Below are 27,383 nucleotides of genomic sequence, written 5' to 3'. Positions count from 1 at the left end.
TGGGGACTGTGGAAACAATAATTAAAGATAATTAAAGAATTTAGTGGAGCATATAGAACATCTAGAAACTTTCAGGATAAGGCTAAAGTATAATAATAAATAAAGGGTTCTGGTGATGGGAAAACATGCAAGGGGGAATTAAAGGGGGGTAGCCTATAGTTTTGAATAGACAAGCATGCAAAATTTATAACTTTTAGGAATGATATCTACAAGATTTATGTATCTGTATGGTCTTGAAGAATGTGTACCTCTGCACGTGGACTACTTTGTAAAAAGGTATAAAAAACTTGACGAAAAAGGGAACAGTGGGACCCTGACTTTGGACGCTAGTCCGCAGGTTCCCCGGGCCCTGAATAAAGCACAGCATGAACTAACTCGGTTAGTTTGTGTTCTGTTTGGGGCATAGGGCAACAATCCCATTACAGGGATACCATCCCATCCCATCCCATCCCATCCCATCCCATCCCATCCCATCCCATCCCATCCCATCCCATCCCATCCCATCCCATCCCATCTCATCCCATCCCATCCCATTCTGTCCCGTCCCATCCCATCCCATCCCATCCCATCCCATCCCATCCCATCCCATCCCATCCCATCCCATCCCATCCCATCCCATCCCATCCCATCCCATCCCATCCCATCCCATCCCATTGCAGAGATCCCATCCCAGGGATCCCATCCTATACCAGGGATGCCATCCCAGGGATGCCATCCCATTGCAGGGATCCCATCCCATCCATCCCATCCCATCCCATCCCATCCCATCCCATCCCATCCCATCCCATCCCATCCCAGGGATCCCATCCCAGGGATCCCATACCAAGGATCCCATCCCAGGGATCCCAACCCAGGGATCCCATCCCGTGCCAGGGCTCCCATCCCAAGGATTTCATCCTAGTGATCCCATCCCAGGGATCCCATCCCATCTCATCCCATCCCATCCCATCCATCCCATCCCATCCCATCCCATCCCATCCCATCCCATCCCATCCCATCCCATCCCATCCCATCCCATCCCATCCCATCCCATCCCATCCCATCCCATCCCTTCTCACCCCAGGGATCCCATCCCATCCCAGGAATACCATCCCATCACAACTCATCCCAGGGATCCCATCCCATCCTATCCCATCTCGGGGATCCCATCCCAGGCATCCCATCCCGGGGATCCCAACCCATACCCGGGATCCCATCCCAGGTATCCCCACCCATCACAGGGATCCCATGCCACGGATACCATCCCATCCCATCCCATCCCATCCCATCCCATCCCATCCCATCCCATCCCATCCCATCCCATCCCATCCCATCCCATATCATCCCAGGGATCCCATCCAATCCCAGGAATAACATCCCATCCCATTCGATCCCAGGGATCCCATCCCTTCACAGGGATCCCATACAAGGATCCCATCCCATCCCATCACATCCTGGCATTCCCATCCCAGGGATCCCAACCCTTCCCAGGGATCCCATCCCATCCCATCTAATCCCAGGGATCCCATCCCATCCCATTCCATTCCATCCCATCACATCCCATGCCAGGGATCCCATCCCACGCCGGGGATCCCATCCCATCCCATCCCCTCCCATCCCATCCCATCCCATCCCATCCCATCCCATCCCATCCCATGCCATCCCATCCCATCCCATCCCATCCCATCCCATCCCATCCCATCCCATCCCATCCCATCCCATCCCATCCCATCCCATCCCATCCCATCCCATCCCATCCCATCCCAGGGACCCTATCCCAGGGACCCCATCCCATCCCAGGGATCCCATCCCATCCCATCTAATCCCAGGGATCCCATCCCATCACATCCCATGCCAGGGATCCCATCCCACGCCGGGGATCCCATCCCATCCCATCCCATCCCATCCCATCCCATCCCAGGGATCCCATCCCATCCCATCCCATCCCATCCCATCCCATCCCATCCCATCCCAACCCAGGATCCCATCCCATCGCATCCCATCCCATCCCATCCCATCCCATCCCATCCCATCCCATCCCATCCCATCCCATCCCATCCCATCCCAGGGATGCCATCCCAGGGATCCCATCCCAGGGATCCCATCTAAGGGATCCCATCCCATCCCATCCCATCCCATCCCATCCCATCCCAGGGACCACATCCTCTCCCAGGGATCCCATCCCATCCCAGGGATCCAACCCCATCCCATCCCATCCCATCCCATCCCAGCGATCCCATCCCATCCTAGGGATCTCATCCCATCACATCACAGGGATCCCATGCCATCCTCTCCCATCCCATACCATCGATCCCATCTCATCCCATTCCATCCCATCCCATCCCATCCCATCCCATCCCATCCCATCACATCCTAACCCAGCGATCCTATCCCTTCCCAGGGATCCCATCCCATCCCATCCCATCCCATCCCATCCCATCCCATCCCATCCCATCCCATCCCATCCCATCCCATCCCATCCCATCCCATCCCATCAATCACAGCGCATCCCATCCCATCCCAGGGATCCCGTCCCAGGGATCCCATCACATCCCAAGGATCCCGTCCCAGGAATCCCATCCGATCCCATCGCATCCCATCATTTCCCATGCCATCGATCCCATCCCATTCCATCCCATCTCATCCCATTCTATCCCAGGGATCCCATTCCATCCTATGGATCCCATCCCATCCAATCCCAGAGATCTCATCCCAGGGATCCCATCCCATCCCAGGGATCCCATCCCAGGGAACCCATCCCATCCCAGGGATCGCATCCCATCCCATGCCATCCCAGGGATCCCATCCCATCCCAGGTATCCCATCCCAGGAATCCCATCCCATCCCATCCCAGGGATCCCATCCCAGGAATCCCAACCCATCCCATCCCATCCCAGGGATCCCATCCCATCCCATCCCATCGATCCCATCCCATCCAAGGGATCCCATCCCAGGGATCCCATCCCATTCCATCGATCCCGTCTCATCCCATCCCATCCCAGGGATCCCATCCCATTCCAGGGATCCCATCCAGGGGATCCCAAGCCAGGGATCCCATCCCATTCCATCCCATCGATCCCATCCCATCCCATCCCATCCCATCCCATCCCATCCCATCCCATCCCAGGGATCCCATTCCATCCCAGGGATCTCATCCCAGGGATCCCATCCCAGGGATCCCATCCCATCCCATCCCATCCCATCCCATCCCATCCCATCCCATCCCATCCCATCCCAGGGATTCCATCCGATCCCATCCCATCCCATCGCATCCCAGAGATTCCATCCCATCCTGTCCCATCGATCCCATGCCATCCCAGGGATCCCATCCCATCCTGTGCCATCCCAGGGAACTCATCGCATCCCATGCCATCCCAGGGATCCCATCCCATCCCATCTCATCCCATCCCATCCCATCCCATCCCATTCGATCCCAGGAATCCCATCCCAGGGATCCCATCTAATCCCATCCCATCCTATCCCAGGGATCCCATCCCAGGGATCCCATCCCATCCCATCCCCTCCCATCCCCTCCCATCCCATCCCATCCCATCCCATCCCATCCCATCCCATCCCATCCCATCCCATCCCATCCCATCCCATCCCATCCCATCCCATCCCATCCCATCCCATCCCATCCCATCCCATCCCATCCCATCCCATCCCATCCTCTCCCCTCCCCTCCCCTCCCCTCCCATCCCATCCCATCCCATCCCATCCCATCCCATCCCATCCCATCCCATCCCATCCCATCCCATCCCATCCCATCCCATCGATCCCATCCCATCCCATCCCATCCCATCCGATGGATCCCATCCCATCCCATCTCATCCCAGCGATCTCATGCCATCCGATCCCATCCCAGAGATCCCATCCCAGGGATCCCATCTAATCCCATCCCATCCTATCCCAGGGATCCCATCCCAGGGATCCCATCCCATCCCATCCCCTCCCATCCCCTCCCATCCCATCCCATCCCATCCCATCCCATCCCATCCCATCCCATCCCATCCCATCCCATCCCATCCCATCCCATCCCATCCCATCCCATCCCATCCCATCCCATCCTCTCCCCTCCCCTCCCCTCCCTTCCCATCCCATCCCATCCCATCCCATCCCATCCCATCCCATCCCATCCCATCCCATCCCATCCCATCCCATCCCATCCCATCCCATCGATCCCATCCCATCCCATCCCATCCCATCCGATGGATCCCATCCCATCCCATCTCATCCCAGCGATCTCATGCCATCCGATCCCATCCCAGAGATCCCATTCCAGGGATCCCATCCCATCCCAGGGATCCCACCCCATCCCATCCCATCCCATCCCATCCCATCCCATCCCATCCCATCCCATCCCATCCCATCCCATCCCATCCCATCCCATCCCACCCATCCCATCCCATCCCATCCCATCCCATCCCATCCCATCCCATCCCATCCCATCCCATCCCATCCCATCCCATTGATGCCATCCCACGGATCCCATTCCATCCCATTGATGCCATCCCACGGATCCCATTCCATCCCAGGGACCCCATCCCAGGGACCCCATCCCATCCCAGGGTTCTCATCCCAAGGATCCCATCCCAACCCAGGGATCCCATTCCAGGGATCCCATCCCAGGTATCCCATCCCATCCCATCCCATCCCATCCCATCCCATCCCATCCCATCCCATCCCATCCCATCCCATCCCATCCCATCCCATCCCTTCTCACCCCAGGGATCCCATCCCATCCCAGGAATACCATCCCATCACAACTCATCCCAGGGATCCCATCCCATCCTATCCCATCTCGGGGATCCCATCCCAGGCATCCCATCCCGGGGATCCCAACCCATACCCGGGATCCCATCCCAGGTATCCCCACCCATCACAGGGATCCCATGCCACGGATACCATCCCATCCCATCCCATCCCATCCCATCCCATCCCATCCCATCCCATCCCATCCCATCCCATCCCATCCCATCCCATATCATCCCAGGGATCCCATCCAATCCCAGGAATAACATCCCATCCCATCCGATCCCAGGGATCCCATCCCTTCACAGGGATCCCATACAAGGATCCCATCCCATCCCATCACATCCTGGCATTCCCATCCCAGGGATCCCAACCCTTCCCAGGGATCCCATCCCATCCCATCTAATCCCAGGGATCCCATCCCATCCCATCCCATTCCATTCCATCCCATCACATCCCATGCCAGGGATCCCATCCCACGCCGGGGATCCCATCCCATCCCATCCCATCCCCTCCCATCCCCTCCCATCCCATCCCATCCCATCCCATCCCATCCCATCCCATCCCATCCCATCCCATCCCATCCCATCCCATCCCATCCCATCTCAGGGACCCTATCCCAGGGACCCCATCCCATCCCAGGGATCCCATCCCATCCCATCTAATCCCAGGGATCCCATCCCATCACATCCCATGCCAGGGATCCCATCCCACGCCGGGGATCCCATCCCATCCCATCCCATCCCATCCCATCCCATCCCATCCCATCCCATCCCATCCCATCCCATCCCATCCCATCCCATCCCATCCCATCCCATCCCATCCCATCCCAACCCAGGATCCCATCCCATCGCATCCCATCCCATCGCATCCCATCCCATCCCATCGCATCCCATCGCATCCCATCCCATCCCATCGCATCCCATCGCATCCCATCCCATCCCATCCCATCCCATCCCATCCCATCCCATCCCATCCCATCCCATCCCATCCCATCCCATCCCAGGGATGCCATCCCAGGGATCCCATCCCAGGGATCCCATATAAGGGATCCCATCCCATCCCATCCCATCCCATCCCATCCCATCCCATCCCAGGGACCACATCCTCTCCCAGGGATCCCATCCCATCCCAGGGATCCAACCCCATCCCATCCCATCCCATCCCATCCCAGCGATCCCATCCCATCCCAGGGATCTCATCCCATCACATCACAGGGATCCCATGCCATCCTCTCCCATCCCATACCATCGATCCCATCTCATCCCATTCCATCCCATCCCATCCTATCCCATCCCATCCCATCCCATCCCATCCCATCCCATCCCATCCCATCCCATCCCATCCCATCCCATCCCATCCCATCCTAACCCAGCGATCCTATCCCTTCCCAGGGATCCCATCCCATCCCATCCCATCCCATCCCATCCCATCCCATCCCATCCCATCCCATCCCATCCCATCCCATCAATCACAGCGCATCCCATCCCATCCCAGGGATCCCGTCCCAGGGATCCCGTCCCAGGGATCCCATCACATCCCAGGGATCCCGTCCCAGGAATCCCATCCGATCCCATCGCATCCCATCATTTCCCATGCCATCGATCCCATCCCATTCCATCCCATCTCATCCCATCCTATCCCAGGGATCCCATTCCATCCTATGGATCCCATCCCATCCAATCCCAGAGATCTCATCCCAGGGATCCCATCCCATCCCAGGGATCCCATCCCAGGGAACCCATCCCATCCCAGGGATCGCATCCCATCCCATGCCATCCCAGGGATCCCATCCCATCCCAGGTATCCCATCCCAGGAATCCCATCCCATCCCATCCCATCCCATCCCAGGGATCCCATCCCAGGGATCCCATCCCATCCCATCCCATCGATCCCATCCCATCCAAGGGATCCCATCCCAGGGATCCCATCCCATTCCATCGATCCCGTCTCATCCCATCCCATCCCAGGGATCCCATCCCATTCCAGGGATCCCATCCAGGGGATCCCAAGCCAGGGATCCCATCCCATTCCATCCCATCGATCCCATCCCATCCCATCCCATCCCATCCCAGGGATCCCATTCCATCCCAGGGATCTCATCCCAGGGATCCCATCCCAGGGATCCCATCCCATCCCATCCCATCCCATCCCATCCCATCCCATCCCATCCCATCCCAGGGATTCCATCCGATCCCATCCCATCCCATCGCATCCCAGGGATTCCATCCCATCCTGTCCCATCGATCCCATGCCATCCCAGGGATCCCATCCCATCCTGTGCCATCCCAGGGATCTCATCGCATCCCATGCCATCCCAGGGATCCCATCCCATCCCATCTCATCCCATCCCATCCCATCCCATCCCATTCGATCCCAGGAATCCCATCCCAGGGATCCCATCTAATCCCATCCCATCCTATCCCAGGGATCCCATCCCAGGGATCCCATCCCATCCCATCCCCTCCCATCCCCTCCCATCCCATCCCATCCCATCCCATCCCATCCCATCCCATCCCATCCCATCCCATCCCATCCCATCCCATCCCATCCCATCCCATCCCATCCCATCCCATCCTATCCCCTCCCCTCCCCTCCCATCCCATCCCATCCCATCCCATCCCATCCCATCCCATCCCATCCCATCCCATCCCATCCCATCCCATCCCATCGATCCCATCCCATCCCATCCCATCCCATCCGATGGATCCCATCCCATCCCATCTCATCCCACCGATCTCATGCCATCCGATCCCATCCCAGAGATCCCATCCCAGGGATCCCATCCCATCCCAGGGATCCCACCCCATCCCATCCCATCCCATCCCATCCCATCCCATCCCATCCCATCCCATCCCATCCCATCCCATCCCATCCCATCCCATCCCATCCCATCCCATCCCATCCCATCCCACCCATCCCATCCCATCCCATCCCATCCCATCCCATCCCATCCCATCCCATCCCATCCCATCCCATCCCATCCCATCCCATCCCATTGATGCCATCCCACGGATCCCATTCCATCCCATTGATGCCATCCCACGGATCCCATTCCATCCCAGGGACCCCATCCCAGGGACCCCATCCCATCCCAGGGTTCTCATCCCAAGGATCCCATCCCAACCCAGGGATCCCATTCCAGGGATCCCATCCCAGGTATCCCATCCCATCCCATCCCATCCCATCCCATCCCATCCTAACCCAGGGATCCCATTCTTTCCCAGGGATCCCATCCAATCCCATCAATCACAGCGCATCCCATCCCATCCCAGGGATCCCATCCCATATCAGGGATCCCGTCCCAGGGATCCCATCACATCCCAAGGATCCCGTCCCAGGAATCCCATCCGATCCCATCGCATCCCATCATTTCCCATCCCATCGATCCCATCCCATCCCATCCCATCTCATCCCATCCCATCCCAGGGATCCCATTCCATCCTATAGATCCCATCCCATCCAATCCCAGTGATCTCATCCCAGGGATTCCATCCCATCCCAGGGATCCCATCCCATCCCAGGGATCGCATCCCATCCCATGCCATCCCAGGGATCCCATCCCGTCCCAGGTATCCCATCCCAGGAATCCCATCCCATCCCATCCCAGGGATCCCATCCCATCCCATCCCATCGATACCATCCCATCCATGGGATCCCACCCAGGGATCCCATCCCATCCCATCGATCCCATCTCATCCCATCCCAGGGATCCCATCCCATCCCAGGGATCCCATCCCAGGGATCCCATCCCAGGGATCCCATCCCTTCCCATCCCATCCCATCCCATCCCATCCCATCCCATCCCATCCCATCCCATCCCATCCCATCCCATCCCATCCCATCCCATCCCAGGGATCCCATCCCATCCCAGGGCTCCCATCCCAAGGATCTCATCCTAGTGATCCCATCCCAGGGATCACATCCCATCCCATCCCATCCCATCCCATCCCATCCCATCCCATCCCATCCCAGGGATCCCATCCCAAGGATCCCATGCCAGGGATCCCATGCCAGGGATCCCATCCAATCCCATCCCATCCCATCCAATCCCATCCCATCCCTTCTCACCCCAGGGATCCCATCCCATCCCAAGAATACCATCCCATCACAACTCATCCCAGGGATCCCATCCCATCCTATCCCATCCCAGGGATCCCATCCCAGGTATCCCATCCCAGGGATCCCAACCCATCCCCGGGATCCCATCCCAGGGATCCCATGCCACGGATCCCATCCCATCCCATCCCATCCCATCCCATCCCATCCCATCCCATCCCATCCCATCCCAATCATCCCAGGGATCCAATCCAATCCCAGGAATACCATCCAATCCCATCTCATCCCAGGGATCCCATCCCATCCCAGGGATCCCATCCCAGGGATCTCATCTAAGGGATCCCATCCCATCCCATCCCATCCCATCCCATCCCATCCCATCCCATTCCTGGGATCCCATCCCATCCAGGCGATCCCATCCCATCCCAGGGATCCAATCCAATCCCATCCCATCCCATCCCATCCCATCCCATCCCATCCCATCCCAGGGATCCCATCCCAAGGATCCCATGCCAGGGATCCCATGCCAGGGATCCCATCCCATCCCATCACAGGGATCCCATGCCATCCTCTCCCATCCCATACCATCGATCCCATCTCATCCCATTCCATCCCATCCCATCCCATCCCATCCCATCCCATCCTATCTCATCCCAGGGATCCCATCCAATCCCATCCCATTCCATCCCATCCCATCCCAGCAATCCCATCCCATCCCAGGGATCCCATCCCAGGGATCCCATCCCATCCCAGAGATCCCATCCCATGGATCCCATCCTATCCAAGGGATCCCATCCCAGGGATCCCATCCCATCCCAGGGATCCCATCCCATCCAATTCCACGGATCCCATCCCATCCCATCTCATCCCAGGGATCCCAGGGATCCCATCCCATCCCATCCCATCCCATCCCATCCCATCCCATCCCATCCCATCCCATCCCATCCCATCCCATCCCATCCCTCCCTAGGTATTCCATCCCATTCCAGGGATCCCATCCTGATACTGAAATAATGAGAAAAAGGGCTAATGTAGATATAGTAGTAGGCATGCTAATGCTTAGAAAACTGCTGTTCTCGGACAGGCCCTGGGAACCAGCCCTGGGAATGAGCTGGGGACTGTGGAAACAATAATTAAAGATAATTAAAGAATTTAGTGGAGCATATAGAACATCTAGAAACTTTCAGGATAAGGCTAAAGTATAATAATAAATAAAGGGTTCTGGTGATGGGAAAACATGCAAGGGGGAATTAAAGGGGGGTAGCCTATAGTTTTGAATAGACAAGCATGCAAAATTTATAACTTTTAGGAATGATATCTACAAGATTTATGTATCTGTATGGTCTTGAAGAATGTGTACCTCTGCACGTGGACTACTTTGTAAAAAGGTATAAAAAACTTGACGAAAAAGGGAACAGTGGGACCCTGACTTTGGACGCTAGTCCGCAGGTTCCCCGGGCCCTGAATAAAGCACAGCATGAACTAACTCGGTTAGTTTGTGTTCTGTTTGGGGCATAGGGCAACAATCCCATTACAGGGATACCATCCCATCCCATCCCATCCCATCCCATCCCATCCCATCCCATCCCATCCCATCCCATCCCATCCCATCCCATCCCATCCCATTGCAGAGATCCCATCCCAGGGATCCCATCCTATACCAGGGATGCCATCCCAGGGATGCCATCCCATTGCAGGGATCCCATCCCATCCATCCCATCCCATCCCATCCCATCCCATCCCATCCCATCCCATCCCATCCCATCCCATCCCATCCCATCCCATCCCATCCCAGGGATCCCATCCCAGGGATCCCATACCAAGGATCCCATCCCAGGGATCCCAACCCAGGGATCCCATCCCGTGCCAGGGCTCCCATCCCAAGGATCTCATCCTAGTGATCCCATCCCAGGGATCCCATCCCATCTCATCCCATCCCATCCCATCCATCCCATCCCATCCCATCCCATCCCATCCCATCCCATCCCATCCCATCCCATCCCATCCCATCCCATCCCATCCCATCCCATCCCATCCCATCCCATCCCTTCTCACCCCAGGGATCCCATCCCATCCCAGGAATACCATCCCATCACAACTCATCCCAGGGATCCCATCCCATCCTATCCCATCTCGGGGATCCCATCCCAGGCATCCCATCCCGGGGATCCCAACCCATACCCGGGATCCCATCCCAGGTATCCCCACCCATCACAGGGATCCCATGCCACGGATACCATCCCATCCCATCCCATCCCATCCCATCCCATCCCATCCCATCCCATCCCATCCCATCCCATCCCATCCCATATCATCCCAGGGATCCCATCCAATCCCAGGAATAACATCCCATCCCATTCGATCCCAGGGATCCCATCCCTTCACAGGGATCCCATACAAGGATCCCATCCCATCCCATCACATCCTGGCATTCCCATCCCAGGGATCCCAACCCTTCCCAGGGATCCCATCCCATCCCATCTAATCCCAGGGATCCCATCCCATCCCATTCCATTCCATCCCATCACATCCCATGCCAGGGATCCCATCCCACGCCGGGGATCCCATCCCATCCCATCCCCTCCCATCCCATCCCATCCCATCCCATCCCATCCCATCCCATCCCATGCCATCCCATCCCATCCCATCCCATCCCATCCCATCCCATCCCATCCCATCCCATCCCATCCCATCCCATCCCATCCCATCCCATCCCATCCCAGGGACCCTATCCCAGGGACCCCATCCCATCCCAGGGATCCCATCCCATCCCATCTAATCCCAGGGATCCCATCCCATCACATCCCATGCCAGGGATCCCATCCCACGCCGGGGATCCCATCCCATCCCATCCCATCCCATCCCATCCCATCCCAGGGATCCCATCCCATCCCATCCCATCCCATCCCATCCCATCCCATCCCATCCCATCCCATCCCAACCCAGGATCCCATCCCATCGCATCCCATCCCATCGCATCCCATCCCATCGCATCCCATCGCATCCCATCCCATCCCATCGCATCCCATCGCATCCCATCGCATCCCATCCCATCCCATCCCATCCCATCCCATCCCATCCCATCCCATCCCATCCCATCCCATCCCAGGGATGCCATCCCAGGGATCCCATCCCAGGGATCCCATCTAAGGGATCCCATCCCATCCCATCCCATCCCATCCCATCCCAGGGACCACATCCTCTCCCAGGGATCCCATCCCATCCCAGGGATCCAACCCCATCCCATCCCATCCCATCCCATCCCAGCGATCCCATCCCATCCTAGGGATCTCATCCCATCACATCACAGGGATCCCATGCCATCCTCTCCCATCCCATACCATCGATCCCATCTCATCCCATTCCATCCCATCCCATCCCATCCCATCCCATCCCATCCCATCACATCCTAACCCAGCGATCCTATCCCTTCCCAGGGATCCCATCCCATCCCATCCCATCCCATCCCATCCCATCCCATCCCATCCCATCCCATCAATCACAGCGCATCCCATCCCATCCCAGGGATCCCGTCCCAGGGATCCCATCACATCCCAAGGATCCCGTCCCAGGAATCCCATCCGATCCCATCGCATCCCATCATTTCCCATGCCATCGATCCCATCCCATTCCATCCCATCTCATCCCATTCTATCCCAGGGATCCCATTCCATCCTATGGATCCCATCCCATCCAATCCCAGAGATCTCATCCCAGGGATCCCATCCCATCCCAGGGATCCCATCCCAGGGAACCCATCCCATCCCAGGGATCGCATCCCATCCCATGCCATCCCAGGGATCCCATCCCATCCCAGGTATCCCATCCCAGGAATCCCATCCCATCCCATCCCAGGGATCCCATCCCAGGAATCCCAACCCATCCCATCCCATCCCAGGGATCCCATCCCATCCCATCCCATCGATCCCATCCCATCCAAGGGATCCCATCCCAGGGATCCCATCCCATTCCATCGATCCCGTCTCATCCCATCCCATCCCAGGGATCCCATCCCATTCCAGGGATCCCATCCAGGGGATCCCAAGCCAGGGATCCCATCCCATTCCATCCCATCGATCCCATCCCATCCCATCCCATCCCATCCCATCCCATCCCATCCCATCCCATCCCAGGGATCCCATTCCATCCCAGGGATCTCATCCCAGGGATCCCATCCCAGGGATCCCATCCCATCCCATCCCATCCCATCCCATCCCATCCCATCCCATCCCATCCCATCCCATCCCATCCCAGGGATTCCATCCGATCCCATCCCATCCCATCGCATCCCAGGGATTCCATCCCATCCTGTCCCATCGATCCCATGCCATCCCAGGGATCCCATCCCATCCTGTGCCATCCCAGGGAACTCATCGCATCCCATGCCATCCCATGGATCCCATCCCATCCCATCTCATCCCATCCCATCCCATCCCATCCCATTCGATCCCAGGAATCCCATCCCAGGGATCCCATCTAATCCCATCCCATCCTATCCCAGGGATCCCATCCCAGGGATCCCATCCCATCCCATCCCCTCCCATCCCCTCCCATCCCATCCCATCCCATCCCATCCCATCCCATCCCATCCCATCCCATCCCATCCCATCCCATCCCATCCCATCCCATCCCATCCCATCCCATCCCATCCCATCCCATCCCATCCCATCCCATCCCATCCCATCCTCTCCCCTCCCCTCCCCTCCCCTCCCATCCCATCCCATCCCATCCCATCCCATCCCATCCCATCCCATCCCATCCCATCCCATCCCATCCCATCCCATCGATCCCATCCCATCCCATCCCATCCCATCCGATGGATCCCATCCCATCCCATCTCATCCCAGCGATCTCATGCCATCCGATCCCATCCCAGAGATCCCATCCCAGGGATCCCATCTAATCCCATCCCATCCTATCCCAGGGATCCCATCCCAGGGATCCCATCCCATCCCATCCCCTCCCATCCCCTCCCATCCCATCCCATCCCATCCCATCCCATCCCATCCCATCCCATCCCATCCCATCCCATCCCATCCCATCCCATCCCATCCCATCCCATCCCATCCCATCCCATCCTCTCCCCTCCCCTCCCCTCCCTTCCCATCCCATCCCATCCCATCCCATCCCATCCCATCCCATCCCATCCCATCCCATCCGATGGATCCCATCCCATCCCATCTCATCCCAGCGATCTCATGCCATCCGATCCCATCCCAGAGATCCCATCCCAGGGATCCCATCCCATCCCAGGGATCCCACCCCATCCCATCCCATCCCATCCCATCCCATCCCATCCCATCCCATCCCATCCTATCTCATCCCAGGGATCCCATCCAATCCCATCCCATTCCATCCCATCCCATCCCAGCAATCCCATCCCATCCCAGGGATCCCATCCCAGGGATCCCATCCCATCCCAGAGATCCCATCCCATGGATCCCATCCTATCCAAGGGATCCCATCCCAGGGATCCCATCCCATCCCAGGGATCCCATCCCATCCAATTCCACGGATCCCATCCCATCCCATCTCATCCCAGGGATCCCAGGGATCCCATCCCATCCCATCCCATCCCATCCCATCCCATCCCATCCCATCCCATCCCATCCCATCCCATCCCATCCCATCCCATCCCATCCCTCCCTAGGTATTCCATCCCATTCCAGGGATCCCATCCTGATACTGAAATAATGAGAAAAAGGGCTAATGTAGATATAGTAGTAGGCATGCTAATGCTTAGAAAACTGCTGTTCTCGGACAGGCCCTGGGAACCAGCCCTGGGAATGAGCTGGGGACTGTGGAAACAATAATTAAAGATAATTAAAGAATTTAGTGGAGCATATAGAACATCTAGAAACTTTCAGGATAAGGCTAAAGTATAATAATAAATAAAGGGTTCTGGTGATGGGAAAACATGCAAGGGGGAATTAAAGGGGGGTAGCCTATAGTTTTGAATAGACAAGCATGCAAAATTTATAACTTTTAGGAATGATATCTACAAGATTTATGTATCTGTATGGTCTTGAAGAATGTGTACCTCTGCACGTGGACTACTTTGTAAAAAGGTATAAAAAACTTGACGAAAAAGGGAACAGTGGGACCCTGACTTTGGACGCTAGTCCGCAGGTTCCCCGGGCCCTGAATAAAGCACAGCATGAACTAACTCGGTTAGTTTGTGTTCTGTTTGGGGCATAGGGCAACAATCCCATTACAGGGATACCATCCCATCCCATCCCATCCCATCCCATCCCATCCCATCCCATCCCATCCCATCCCATCCCATCCCATCCCATCCCATCCCATCCCATCCCATCTCATCCCATCCCATCCCATTCTGTCCCGTCCCATCCCATCCCATCCCATCCCATCCCATCCCATCCCATCCCATCCCATCCCATCCCATCCCATCCCATCCCATCCCATCCCATCCCATCCCATCCCATTGCAGAGATCCCATCCCAGGGATCCCATCCTATACCAGGGATGCCATCCCAGGGATGCCATCCCATTGCAGGGATCCCATCCCATCCATCCCATCCCATCCCATCCCATCCCATCCCATCCCATCCCATCCCATCCCATCCCAGGGATCCCATCCCAGGGATCCCATACCAAGGATCCCATCCCAGGGATCCCAACCCAGGGATCCCATCCCGTGCCAGGGCTCCCATCCCAAGGATTTCATCCTAGTGATCCCATCCCAGGGATCCCATCCCATCTCATCCCATCCCATCCCATCCATCCCATCCCATCCCATCCCATCCCATCCCATCCCATCCCATCCCATCCCATCCCATCCCATCCCATCCCATCCCATCCCATCCCTTCTCACCCCAGGGATCCCATCCCATCCCAGGAATACCATCCCATCACAACTCATCCCAGGGATCCCATCCCATCCTATCCCATCTCGGGGATCCCATCCCAGGCATCCCATCCCGGGGATCCCAACCCATACCCGGGATCCCATCCCAGGTATCCCCACCCATCACAGGGATCCCATGCCACGGATACCATCCCATCCCATCCCATCCCATCCCATCCCATCCCATCCCATCCCATCCCATCCCATCCCATCCCATCCCATCCCATATCATCCCAGGGATCCCATCCAATCCCAGGAATAACATCCCATCCCATTCGATCCCAGGGATCCCATCCCTTCACAGGGATCCCATACAAGGATCCCATCCCATCCCATCACATCCTGGCATTCCCATCCCAGGGATCCCAACCCTTCCCAGGGATCCCATCCCATCCCATCTAATCCCAGGGATCCCATCCCATCCCATTCCATTCCATCCCATCACATCCCATGCCAGGGATCCCATCCCACGCCGGGGATCCCATCCCATCCCATCCCCTCCCATCCCATCCCATCCCATCCCATCCCATCCCATCCCATCCCATGCCATCCCATCCCATCCCATCCCATCCCATCCCAACCCATCCCATCCCATCCCATCCCATCCCATCCCATCCCATCCCATCCCATCCCATCCCATCCCATCCCATCCCATCCCAGGGACCCTATCCCAGGGACCCCATCCCATCCCAGGGATCCCATCCCATCCCATCTAATCCCAGGGATCCCATCCCATCACATCCCATGCCAGGGATCCCATCCCACGCCGGGGATCCCATCCCATCCCATCCCATCCCATCCCATCCCATCCCATCCCAGGGATCCCATCCCATCCCATCCCATCCCATCCCATCCCATCCCATCCCATCCCATCCCAACCCAGGATCCCATCCCATCGCATCCCATCCCATCCCATCCCATCCCATCCCATCCCATCCCATCCCATCCCATCCCATCCCAGGGATGCCATCCCAGGGATCCCATCCCAGGGATCCCATCTAAGGGATCCCATCCCATCCCATCCCATCCCATCCCATCCCAGGGACCACATCCTCTCCCAGGGATCCCATCCCATCCCAGGGATCCAACCCCATCCCATCCCATCCCATCCCATCCCAGCGATCCCATCCCATCCTAGGGATCTCATCCCATCACATCACAGGGATCCCATGCCATCCTCTCCCATCCCATACCATCGATCCCATCTCATCCCATTCCATCCCATCCCATCCCATCCCATCCCATCCCATCCCATCACATCCTAACCCAGGGATCCCATCCCATCCCATCCCATCCCATCCCATCCCATCCCATCCCATCCCATCCCATCCCATCCCATCCCATCCCATCCCATCCCATCCCATCCCATCCCATCAATCACAGCGCATCCCATCCCATCCCAGGGATCCCGTCCCAGGGATCCCATCACATCCCAAGGATCCCGTCCCAGGAATCCCATCCGATCCCATCGCATCCCATCATTTCCCATGCCATCGATCCCATCCCATTCCATCCCATCTCATCCCATTCTATCCCAGGGATCCCATTCCATCCTATGGATCCCATCCCATCCAATCCCAGAGATCTCATCCCAGGGATCCCATCCCATCCCAGGGATCCCATCCCAGGGAACCCATCCCATCCCAGGGATCGCATCCCATCCCATGCCATCCCAGGGATCCCATCCCATCCCAGGTATCCCATCCCAGGAATCCCATCCCATCCCATCCCAGGGATCCCATCCCAGGAATCCCAACCCATCCCATCCCATCCCAGGGATCCCATCCCATCCCATCCCATCGATCCCATCCCATCCAAGGGATCCCATCCCAGGGATCCCATCCCATTCCATCGATCCCGTCTCATCCCATCCCATCCCAGGGATCCCATCCCATTCCAGGGATCCCATCCAGGGGATCCCAAGCCAGGGATCCCATCCCATTCCATCCCATCGATCCCATCCCATCCCATCCCATCCCATCCCATCCCATCCCATCCCATCCCATCCCATCCCAGGGATCCCATTCCATCCCAGGGATCTCATCCCAGGGATCCCATCCCAGGGATCCCATCCCATCCCATCCCATCCCATCCCATCCCATCCCATCCCATCCCATCCCATCCCATCCCAGGGATTCCATCCGATCCCATCCCATCCCATCGCATCCCAGAGATTCCATCCCATCCTGTCCCATCGATCCCATGCCATCCCAGGGATCCCATCCCATCCTGTGCCATCCCAGGGAACTCATCGCATCCCATGCCATCCCAGGGATCCCATCCCATCCCATCTCATCCCATCCCATCCCATCCCATCCCATTCGATCCCAGGAATCCCATCCCAGGGATCCCATCTAATCCCATCCCATCCTATCCCAGGGATCCCATCCCAGGGATCCCATCCCATCCCATCCCCTCCCATCCCCTCCCATCCCATCCCATCCCATCCCATCCCATCCCATCCCATCCCATCCCATCCCATCCCATCCCATCCCATCCCATCCCATCCCATCCCATCCCATCCCATCCCATCCCATCCCATCCTCTCCCCTCCCCTCCCCTCCCCTCCCATCCCATCCCATCCCATCCCATCCCATCCCATCCCATCCCATCCCATCCCATCCCATCCCATCCCATCGATCCCATCCCATCCCATCCCATCCCATCCGATGGATCCCATCCCATCCCATCTCATCCCAGCGATCTCATGCCATCCGATCCCATCCCAGAGATCCCATCCCAGGGATCCCATCTAATCCCATCCCATCCTATCCCAGGGATCCCATCCCAGGGATCCCATCCCATCCCATCCCCTCCCATCCCCTCCCATCCCATCCCATCCCATCCCATCCCATCCCATCCCATCCCATCCCATCCCATCCCATCCCATCCCATCCCATCCCATCCTCTCCCCTCCCCTCCCCTCCCTTCCCATCCCATCCCATCCCATCCCATCCCATCCCATCCCATCCCATCCCATCCCATCCCATCCCATCCCATCCCATCCCATCGATCCCATCCCATCCCATCCCATCCCATCCGATGGATCCCATCCCATCCCATCTCATCCCAGCGATCTCATGCCATCCGATCCCATCCCAGAGATCCCATCCCAGGGATCCCATCCCATCCCAGGGATCCCACCCCATCCCATCCCATCCCATCCCATCCCATCCCATCCCATCCCATCCCATCCCATCCCATCCCATCCCATCCCATCCCACCCATCCCATCCCATCCCATCCCATCCCATCCCATCCCATCCCATCCCATCCCATCCCATCCCATCCCATCCCATCCCATCCCATTGATGCCATCCCACGGATCCCATTCCATCCCATTGATGCCATCCCACGGATCCCATTCCATCCCAGGGACCCCATCCCAGGGACCCCATCCCATCCCAGGGTTCTCATCCCAAGGATCCCATCCCAACCCAGGGATCCCATTCCAGGGATCCCATCCCAGGTATCCCATCCCATCCCATCCCATCCCATCCCATCCCATCCCATCCCATCCCATCCCATCCCATCCCATCCCTTCTCACCCCAGGGATCCCATCCCATCCCAGGAATACCATCCCATCACAACTCATCCCAGGGATCCCATCCCATCCTATCCCATCTCGGGGATCCCATCCCAGGCATCCCATCCCGGGGATCCCAACCCATACCCGGGATCCCATCCCAGGTATCCCCACCCATCACAGGGATCCCATGCCACGGATACCATCCCATCCCATCCCATCCCATCCCATCCCATCCCATCCCATCCCATCCCATCCCATCCCATCCCATCCCATCCCATCCCATATCATCCCAGGGATCCCATCCAATCCCAGGAATAACATCCCATCCCATCCGATCCCAGGGATCCCATCCCTTCACAGGGATCCCATACAAGGATCCCATCCCATCCCATCACATCCTGGCATTCCCATCCCAGGGATCCCAACCCTTCCCAGGGATCCCATCCCATCCCATCTAATCCCAGGGATCCCATCCCATCCCATCCCATTCCATTCCATCCCATCACATCCCATGCCAGGGATCCCATCCCACGCCGGGGATCCCATCCCATCCCATCCCATCCCCTCCCATCCCCTCCCATCCCATCCCATCCCATCCCATCCCATCCCATCCCATCCCATCCCATCCCATCCCATCCCATCCCATCCCATCCCATCCCATCCCATCCCATCCCATCCCATCCCATCTCAGGGACCCTATCCCAGGGACCCCATCCCATCCCAGGGATCCCATCCCATCCCATCTAATCCCAGGGATCCCATCCCATCACATCCCATGCCAGGGATCCCATCCCACGCCGGGGATCCCATCCCATCCCATCCCATCCCATCCCATCCCATCCCATCCCATCCCATCCCATCCCATCCCATCCCATCCCATCCCATCCCATCCCAACCCAGGATCCCATCCCATCGCATCCCATCCCATCGCATCCCATCCCATCCCATCGCATCCCATCGCATCCCATCCCATCCCATCGCATCCCATCGCATCCCATCCCATCCCATCCCATCCCATCCCATCCCATCCCATCCCATCCCATCCCATCCCATCCCATCCCATCCCAGGGATGCCATCCCAGGGATCCCATCCCAGGGATCCCATATAAGGGATCCCATCCCATCCCATCCCATCCCATCCCATCCCATCCCATCCCATCCCATCCCAGGGACCACATCCTCTCCCAGGGATCCCATCCCATCCCAGGGATCCAACCCCATCCCATCCCATCCCATCCCATCCCAGCGATCCCATCCCATCCCAGGGATCTCATCCCATCACATCACAGGGATCCCATGCCATCCTCTCCCATCCCATACCATCGATCCCATCTCATCCCATTCCATCCCATCCCATCCTATCCCATCCCATCCCATCCCATCCCATCCCATCCCATCCCATCCCATCCCATCCCATCCCATCCCATCCCATCCTAACCCAGCGATCCTATCCCTTCCCAGGGATCCCATCCCATCCCATCCCATCCCATCCCATCCCATCCCATCCCATCCCATCCCATCCCATCCCATCAATCACAGCGCATCCCATCCCATCCCAGGGATCCCGTCCCAGGGATCCCGTCCCAGGGATCCCATCACATCCCAGGGATCCCGTCCCAGGAATCCCATCCGATCCCATCGCATCCCATCATTTCCCATGCCATCGATCCCATCCCATTCCATCCCATCTCATCCCATCCTATCCCAGGGATCCCATTCCATCCTATGGATCCCATCCCATCCAATCCCAGAGATCTCATCCCAGGGATCCCATCCCATCCCAGGGATCCCATCCCAGGGAACCCATCCCATCCCAGGGATCGCATCCCATCCCATGCCATCCCAGGGATCCCATCCCATCCCAGGTATCCCATCCCAGGAATCCCATCCCATCCCATCCCATCCCATCCCAGGGATCCCATCCCAGGGATCCCATCCCATCCCATCCCATCGATCCCATCCCATCCAAGGGATCCCATCCCAGGGATCCCATCCCATTCCATCGATCCCGTCTCATCCCATCCCATCCCAGGGATCCCATCCCATTCCAGGGATCCCATCCAGGGGATCCCAAGCCAGGGATCCCATCCCATTCCATCCCATCGATCCCATCCCATCCCATCCCATCCCATCCCAGGGATCCCATTCCATCCCAGGGATCTCATCCCAGGGATCCCATCCCAGGGATCCCATCCCATCCCATCCCATCCCATCCCATCCCATCCCATCCCATCCCATCCCATCCCATCCCAGGGATTCCATCCGATCCCATCCCATCCCATCGCATCCCAGGGATTCCATCCCATCCTGTCCCATCGATCCCATGCCATCCCAGGGATCCCATCCCATCCTGTGCCATCCCAGGGATCTCATCGCATCCCATGCCATCCCAGGGATCCCATCCCATCCCATCTCATCCCATCCCATCCCATCCCATCCCATTCGATCCCAGGAATCCCATCCCAGGGATCCCATCTAATCCCATCCCATCCTATCCCAGGGATCCCATCCCAGGGATCCCATCCCATCCCATCCCCTCCCATCCCCTCCCATCCCATCCCATCCCATCCCATCCCATCCCATCCCATCCCATCCCATCCCATCCCATCCCATCCCATCCCATCCCATCCCATCCCATCCCATCCCATCCCATCCTATCCCCTCCCCTCCCCTCCCCTCCCATCCCATCCCATCCCATCCCATCCCATCCCATCCCATCCCATCCCATCCCATCCCATCGATCCCATCCCATCCCATCCCATCCCATCCGATGGATCCCATCCCATCCCATCTCATCCCACCGATCTCATGCCATCCGATCCCATCCCAGAGATCCCATCCCAGGGATCCCATCCCATCCCAGGGATCCCACCCCATCCCATCCCATCCCATCCCATCCCATCCCATCCCATCCCATCCCATCCCATCCCATCCCATCCCATCCCATCCCATCCCATCCCATCCCACCCATCCCATCCCATCCCATCCCATCCCATCCCATCCCATCCCATCCCATCCCATCCCATCCCATCCCATCCCATCCCATCCCATCCCATTGATGCCATCCCACGGATCCCATTCCATCCCATTGATGCCATCCCACGGATCCCATTCCATCCCAGGGACCCCATCCCAGGGACCCCATCCCATCCCAGGGTTCTCATCCCAAGGATCCCATCCCAACCCAGGGATCCCATTCCAGGGATCCCATCCCAGGTATCCCATCCCATCCCATCCCATCCCATCCCATCCCATCCCATCCTAACCCAGGGATCCCATTCTTTCCCAGGGATCCCATCCAATCCCATCAATCACAGCGCATCCCATCCCATCCCAGGGATCCCATCCCATATCAGGGATCCCGTCCCAGGGATCCCATCACATCCCAAGGATCCCGTCCCAGGAATCCCATCCGATCCCATCGCATCCCATCATTTCCCATCCCATCGATCCCATCCCATCCCATCCCATCTCATCCCATCCCATCCCAGGGATCCCATTCCATCCTATAGATCCCATCCCATCCAATCCCAGTGATCTCATCCCAGGGATTCCATCCCATCCCAGGGATCCCATCCCATCCCAGGGATCGCATCCCATCCCATGCCATCCCAGGGATCCCATCCCGTCCCAGGTATCCCATCCCAGGAATCCCATCCCATCCCATCCCAGGGATCCCATCCCATCCCATCCCATCGATACCATCCCATCCATGGGATCCCACCCAGGGATCCCATCCCATCCCATCGATCCCATCTCATCCCATCCCAGGGATCCCATCCCATCCCAGGGATCCCATCCCAGGGATCCCATCCCAGGGATCCCATCCCTTCCCATCCCATCCCATCCCATCCCATCCCATCCCATCCCATCCCATCCCATCCCATCCCATCCCATCCCATCCCATCCCATCCCATCCCAGGGATCCCATCCCATCCCAGGGCTCCCATCCCAAGGATCTCATCCTAGTGATCCCATCCCAGGGATCACATCCCATCCCATCCCATCCCATCCCATCCCATCCCATCCCATCCCATCCCATCCCATCCCATCCCAGGGATCCCATCCCAAGGATCCCATGCCAGGGATCCCATGCCAGGGATCCCATCCAATCCCATCCCATCCCATCCAATCCCATCCCATCCCTTCTCACCCCAGGGATCCCATCCCATCCCAAGAATACCATCCCATCACAACTCATCCCAGGGATCCCATCCCATCCTATCCCATCCCAGGGATCCCATCCCAGGTATCCCATCCCAGGGATCCCAACCCATCCCCGGGATCCCATCCCAGGGATCCCATGCCACGGATCCCATCCCATCCCATCCCATCCCATCCCATCCCATCCCATCCCATCCCATCCCAATCATCCCAGGGATCCAATCCAATCCCAGGAATACCATCCAATCCCATCTCATCCCAGGGATCCCATCCCATCCCAGGGATCCCATCCCAGGGATCTCATCTAAGGGATCCCATCCCATCCCATCCCATCCCATCCCATCCCATCCCATCCCATCCCATCCCATCCCATTCCTGGGATCCCATCCCATCCAGGCGATCCCATCCCATCCCATCCCAGGGATCCAATCCCATCCCATCCCATCCCATCCCATCCCATCCCATCCCATCCCATCCCATCCCATCCCATCCCATCCCAGGGATCCCATCCCATCCCGGGGATCCCATCCCATTGCATCCCATCCCATCCCATGGATCCGATCCCAGGAATCCCATCTAAGCGATCCCATCCCATCGCATACCAGGAATCCCATCCAATCTCAGAGATCCCATCTCATCCCAGGTATACCATCCCAGGGATCCCATCCCAGGGATCCCATCCCATCCCAGGGATCCGATCCCAGGGATCCCATCTAAGGGATCCCATCCCATCCCATACCAGGAATCCCATCCCATCTCAGAGATCCCATCCCATCCCAGGGATCCCATCCCAGGTATCCCATCCCATCTCATCCCATCCCATCCCAGGGATCCCATCCCAGGGATCCCATCCCAGGGATCCCATCCCATCCCATCCCAGGGATCCCATCCCAGGGATCTCATCTAAGGGATCCCATCCCATCCCATCCCATCCCATCCCATCCCATCCCATCCCATCCCATCCCATCCCATCCCATTCCTGGGATCCCATCCCATCCAGGCGATTCCATCCCATCCCATCCCAGGGATCCAATCCCATCCCATCCCATCTCAGAGATCCCATCCAGACCCAGGGATCCCGTCCCAGGGATCCCATCCCATCTCAGGGATACCATCCCAGGGATCCTATCCCATCCCAGGGATCTCATCCCAGGGATCCCATCCCAGGTATCCCATCCCATACCATGTCATCCCAGGGATCCCATCCCATCCCAGGGCTCCCATCCCAAGGATCTCATCCTAGTAATCCCATCCCAGGGATCACATCCCATCCCATCCCATCCCATCCCATCCCATCCCATCCCATCCCATCCCATCCCATCCCAGGGATCCCATCCCAAGGATCCCATGCCAGGGATCCCATGCCAGGGATCCCATCCAATCCCATCCCATCCCATCCAATCCCATCCCATCCCTTCTCACCCCAGGGATCCCATCCCATCCCAAGAATACCATCCCATCACAACTCATCCCAGGGATCCCATCCCATCCTATCCCATCCCAGGGATCCCATCCCAGGTATCCCATCCCAGGGATCCCAACCCATCCCCGGGATCCCATCCCAGGGATCCCATGCCACGGATCCCATCCCATCCCATCCCATCCCATCCCATCCCATCCCATCCCATCCCATCCCAATCATCCCAGGGATCCAATCCAATCCCAGGAATACCATCCAATCCCATCTCATCCCAGGGATCCCATCCCATCCCAGGGATCCCATCCCAGGGATCTCATCTAAGGGATCCCATCCCATCCCATCCCATCCCATCCCATCCCATCCCAGGGATCCCATCCCATCCCGGGGATCCCATCCCATTGCATCCCATCCCATCCCATGGATCCGATCCCAGGGATACCATCTAAGCGATCCCATCCCATCGCATACCAGGAATCCCATCCAATCTCAGAGATCCCATCTCATCCCAGGTATACCATCCCAGGGATCCCATCCCAGGGATCCCATCCCATCCCAGGGATCCGATCCCAGGGATCCCATCTAAGGGATCCCATCCCATCCCATACCAGGAATCCCATCCCATCTCAGAGATCCCATCCCATCCCAGGGATCCCATCCCAGGGATCCCATCCCATCTCATCCCATCCCATCCCAGGGATCCCATCCCAGGGATCTCATCTAAGGGATCCCATCCCATCCCATCCCATCCCATCCCATCCCATCCCATCCCATCCCATCCCATCCCATCCCATCCCATCCCATCCCATTCCTGGGATCCCATCCCATCCAGGCGATTCCATCCCATCCCATCCCAGGGATCCAATCCCATCCCATCCCATCCCATCTCAGAGATCCCATCCAGACCCAGGGATCCCGTCCCAGGGATCCCATCCCATCTCAGGGATACCATCCCAGGGATCCTATCCCATCCCAGGGATCTCATCCCAGGGATCCCATCCCAGGTATCCCATCCCATACCATGTCATCCCAGGGATCCCATCCCATCCCAGGGATCCCATCCCAGGGATCCAATCCCTTTCCGTCCCTCGGTTCCCATAGCATCCCATCCGAGGGATCCCATCCCTGGGATCCCATCCCATCCGAGGGATCCCATAACTGGGATCCCATCCCATCCCAGGGATCCCATTCCAGGGATCCCATCTCATCCAAGGGATCCCACCCCGTCCCATCCCATCGCGTACTATCCCATGTATCCCATCCCAGGGATCCCATGCAATCCCATGGATCCCATCCCAGGGATCCCAACCCAGGGATCCCATCCCATCCCAGGGCTCCCATCCCAAGGATCCCATCCTTGTGATCCCATCCCAGGGATCACATCCCATCGCATTCCATCCCATACCTGGGATCCCATCCCATCCCATCCCATCCCATCCCATCCCATCCCATCCCATCCCATCCCATCCCATCCCATGCCAGGGATCCCATCCCAAGGATCCCATGCCAGGGATCCCATGCCAGGGATCCCATCCCATCCCAGGGATCCCATCCCAGGGATCCCTTCCAATCCCAGGGATCCCATCTCATCCCATTCCATCCCATCCCATCCCATCCCATCCTAACCCAGGGATCCTATCCCTTCCAAGGGATCCCATCCCATCCCATCCCATCAATTACAGCGCATCCCATCCCATCCCAGGGATCCCATCCCATTCCATCCCATCTCATCCCATCGCATCCCAGGGATCCCATTCCATGCTATGGATCCCATCCCATCCAATCCCAGAGATCTCATCCCAGGGATCCCATCCCATCCCAGGGATCCCATCCCAGGGATCCCATCCCATCCCAGGTATCCCATCCCAGGAATCCCATCCCATCCCATCCCATCCAAGGGATCCCATCGCAGGGATCCCATCCCATCCCATCGATCCCGTCTCATCCCATCCCATCCCAGGGATCCCATCCCATTCCAGGGATCCCATCCAGGGGATCCCAAGCCAGGGATCCCATCCCATTCCATCCCATCGATCCCATCCCATCCCATCCCATCCCATCCCATCCCATCCCAGGGATCCCATTCCATCCCAGGGATCCCATCCCAAGGATCCCATCCCATCCCATCCCATCCCATCCCATCCCATCCCATCCCATCCCATCCCATCCCAGGGATTCCATCCGATCCCATCCCATCCCATCGCATCCCAGCGATTCCATCTCATCACGTCCCATCGATCCCTTGCTATCCCAGGGATCCCATCCCATCCTGTGCCATCCCAGGGATCTCATCGCATCCCATGCCATCCCAGGGATCCCATCCCATCCCATCCCATCCCATCCCATCCCATCCCATTCGATCCCAGGAATGCCATCCCAGGGATCCCATCTAATCCCATCCCATCCTATCCCAGGGATCCCATCCCAGGGATCCCATCCCATCCCATCCCCTCCCATCCCATCCCATCCCATCCCATCCCATCCCATCCCATCCCATCCCATCCCATCCCATCTGATGGATCCCATCCCATTCCATCTCATCCCAGCGATCTCATGCCATCCGATCCCATCCCAGAGATCCCATCCCAGGGATCCCATCCCATCCCAGGGATCCC

Source organism: Sturnus vulgaris, chromosome 18, assembly GCF_052056855.1.
Source record: "Sturnus vulgaris isolate bStuVul1 chromosome 18, bStuVul1.hap1, whole genome shotgun sequence".
Lineage (NCBI taxonomy): Eukaryota > Metazoa > Chordata > Aves > Passeriformes > Sturnidae > Sturnus > Sturnus vulgaris.
This window is presented reverse-complemented; position numbering follows the sequence as displayed.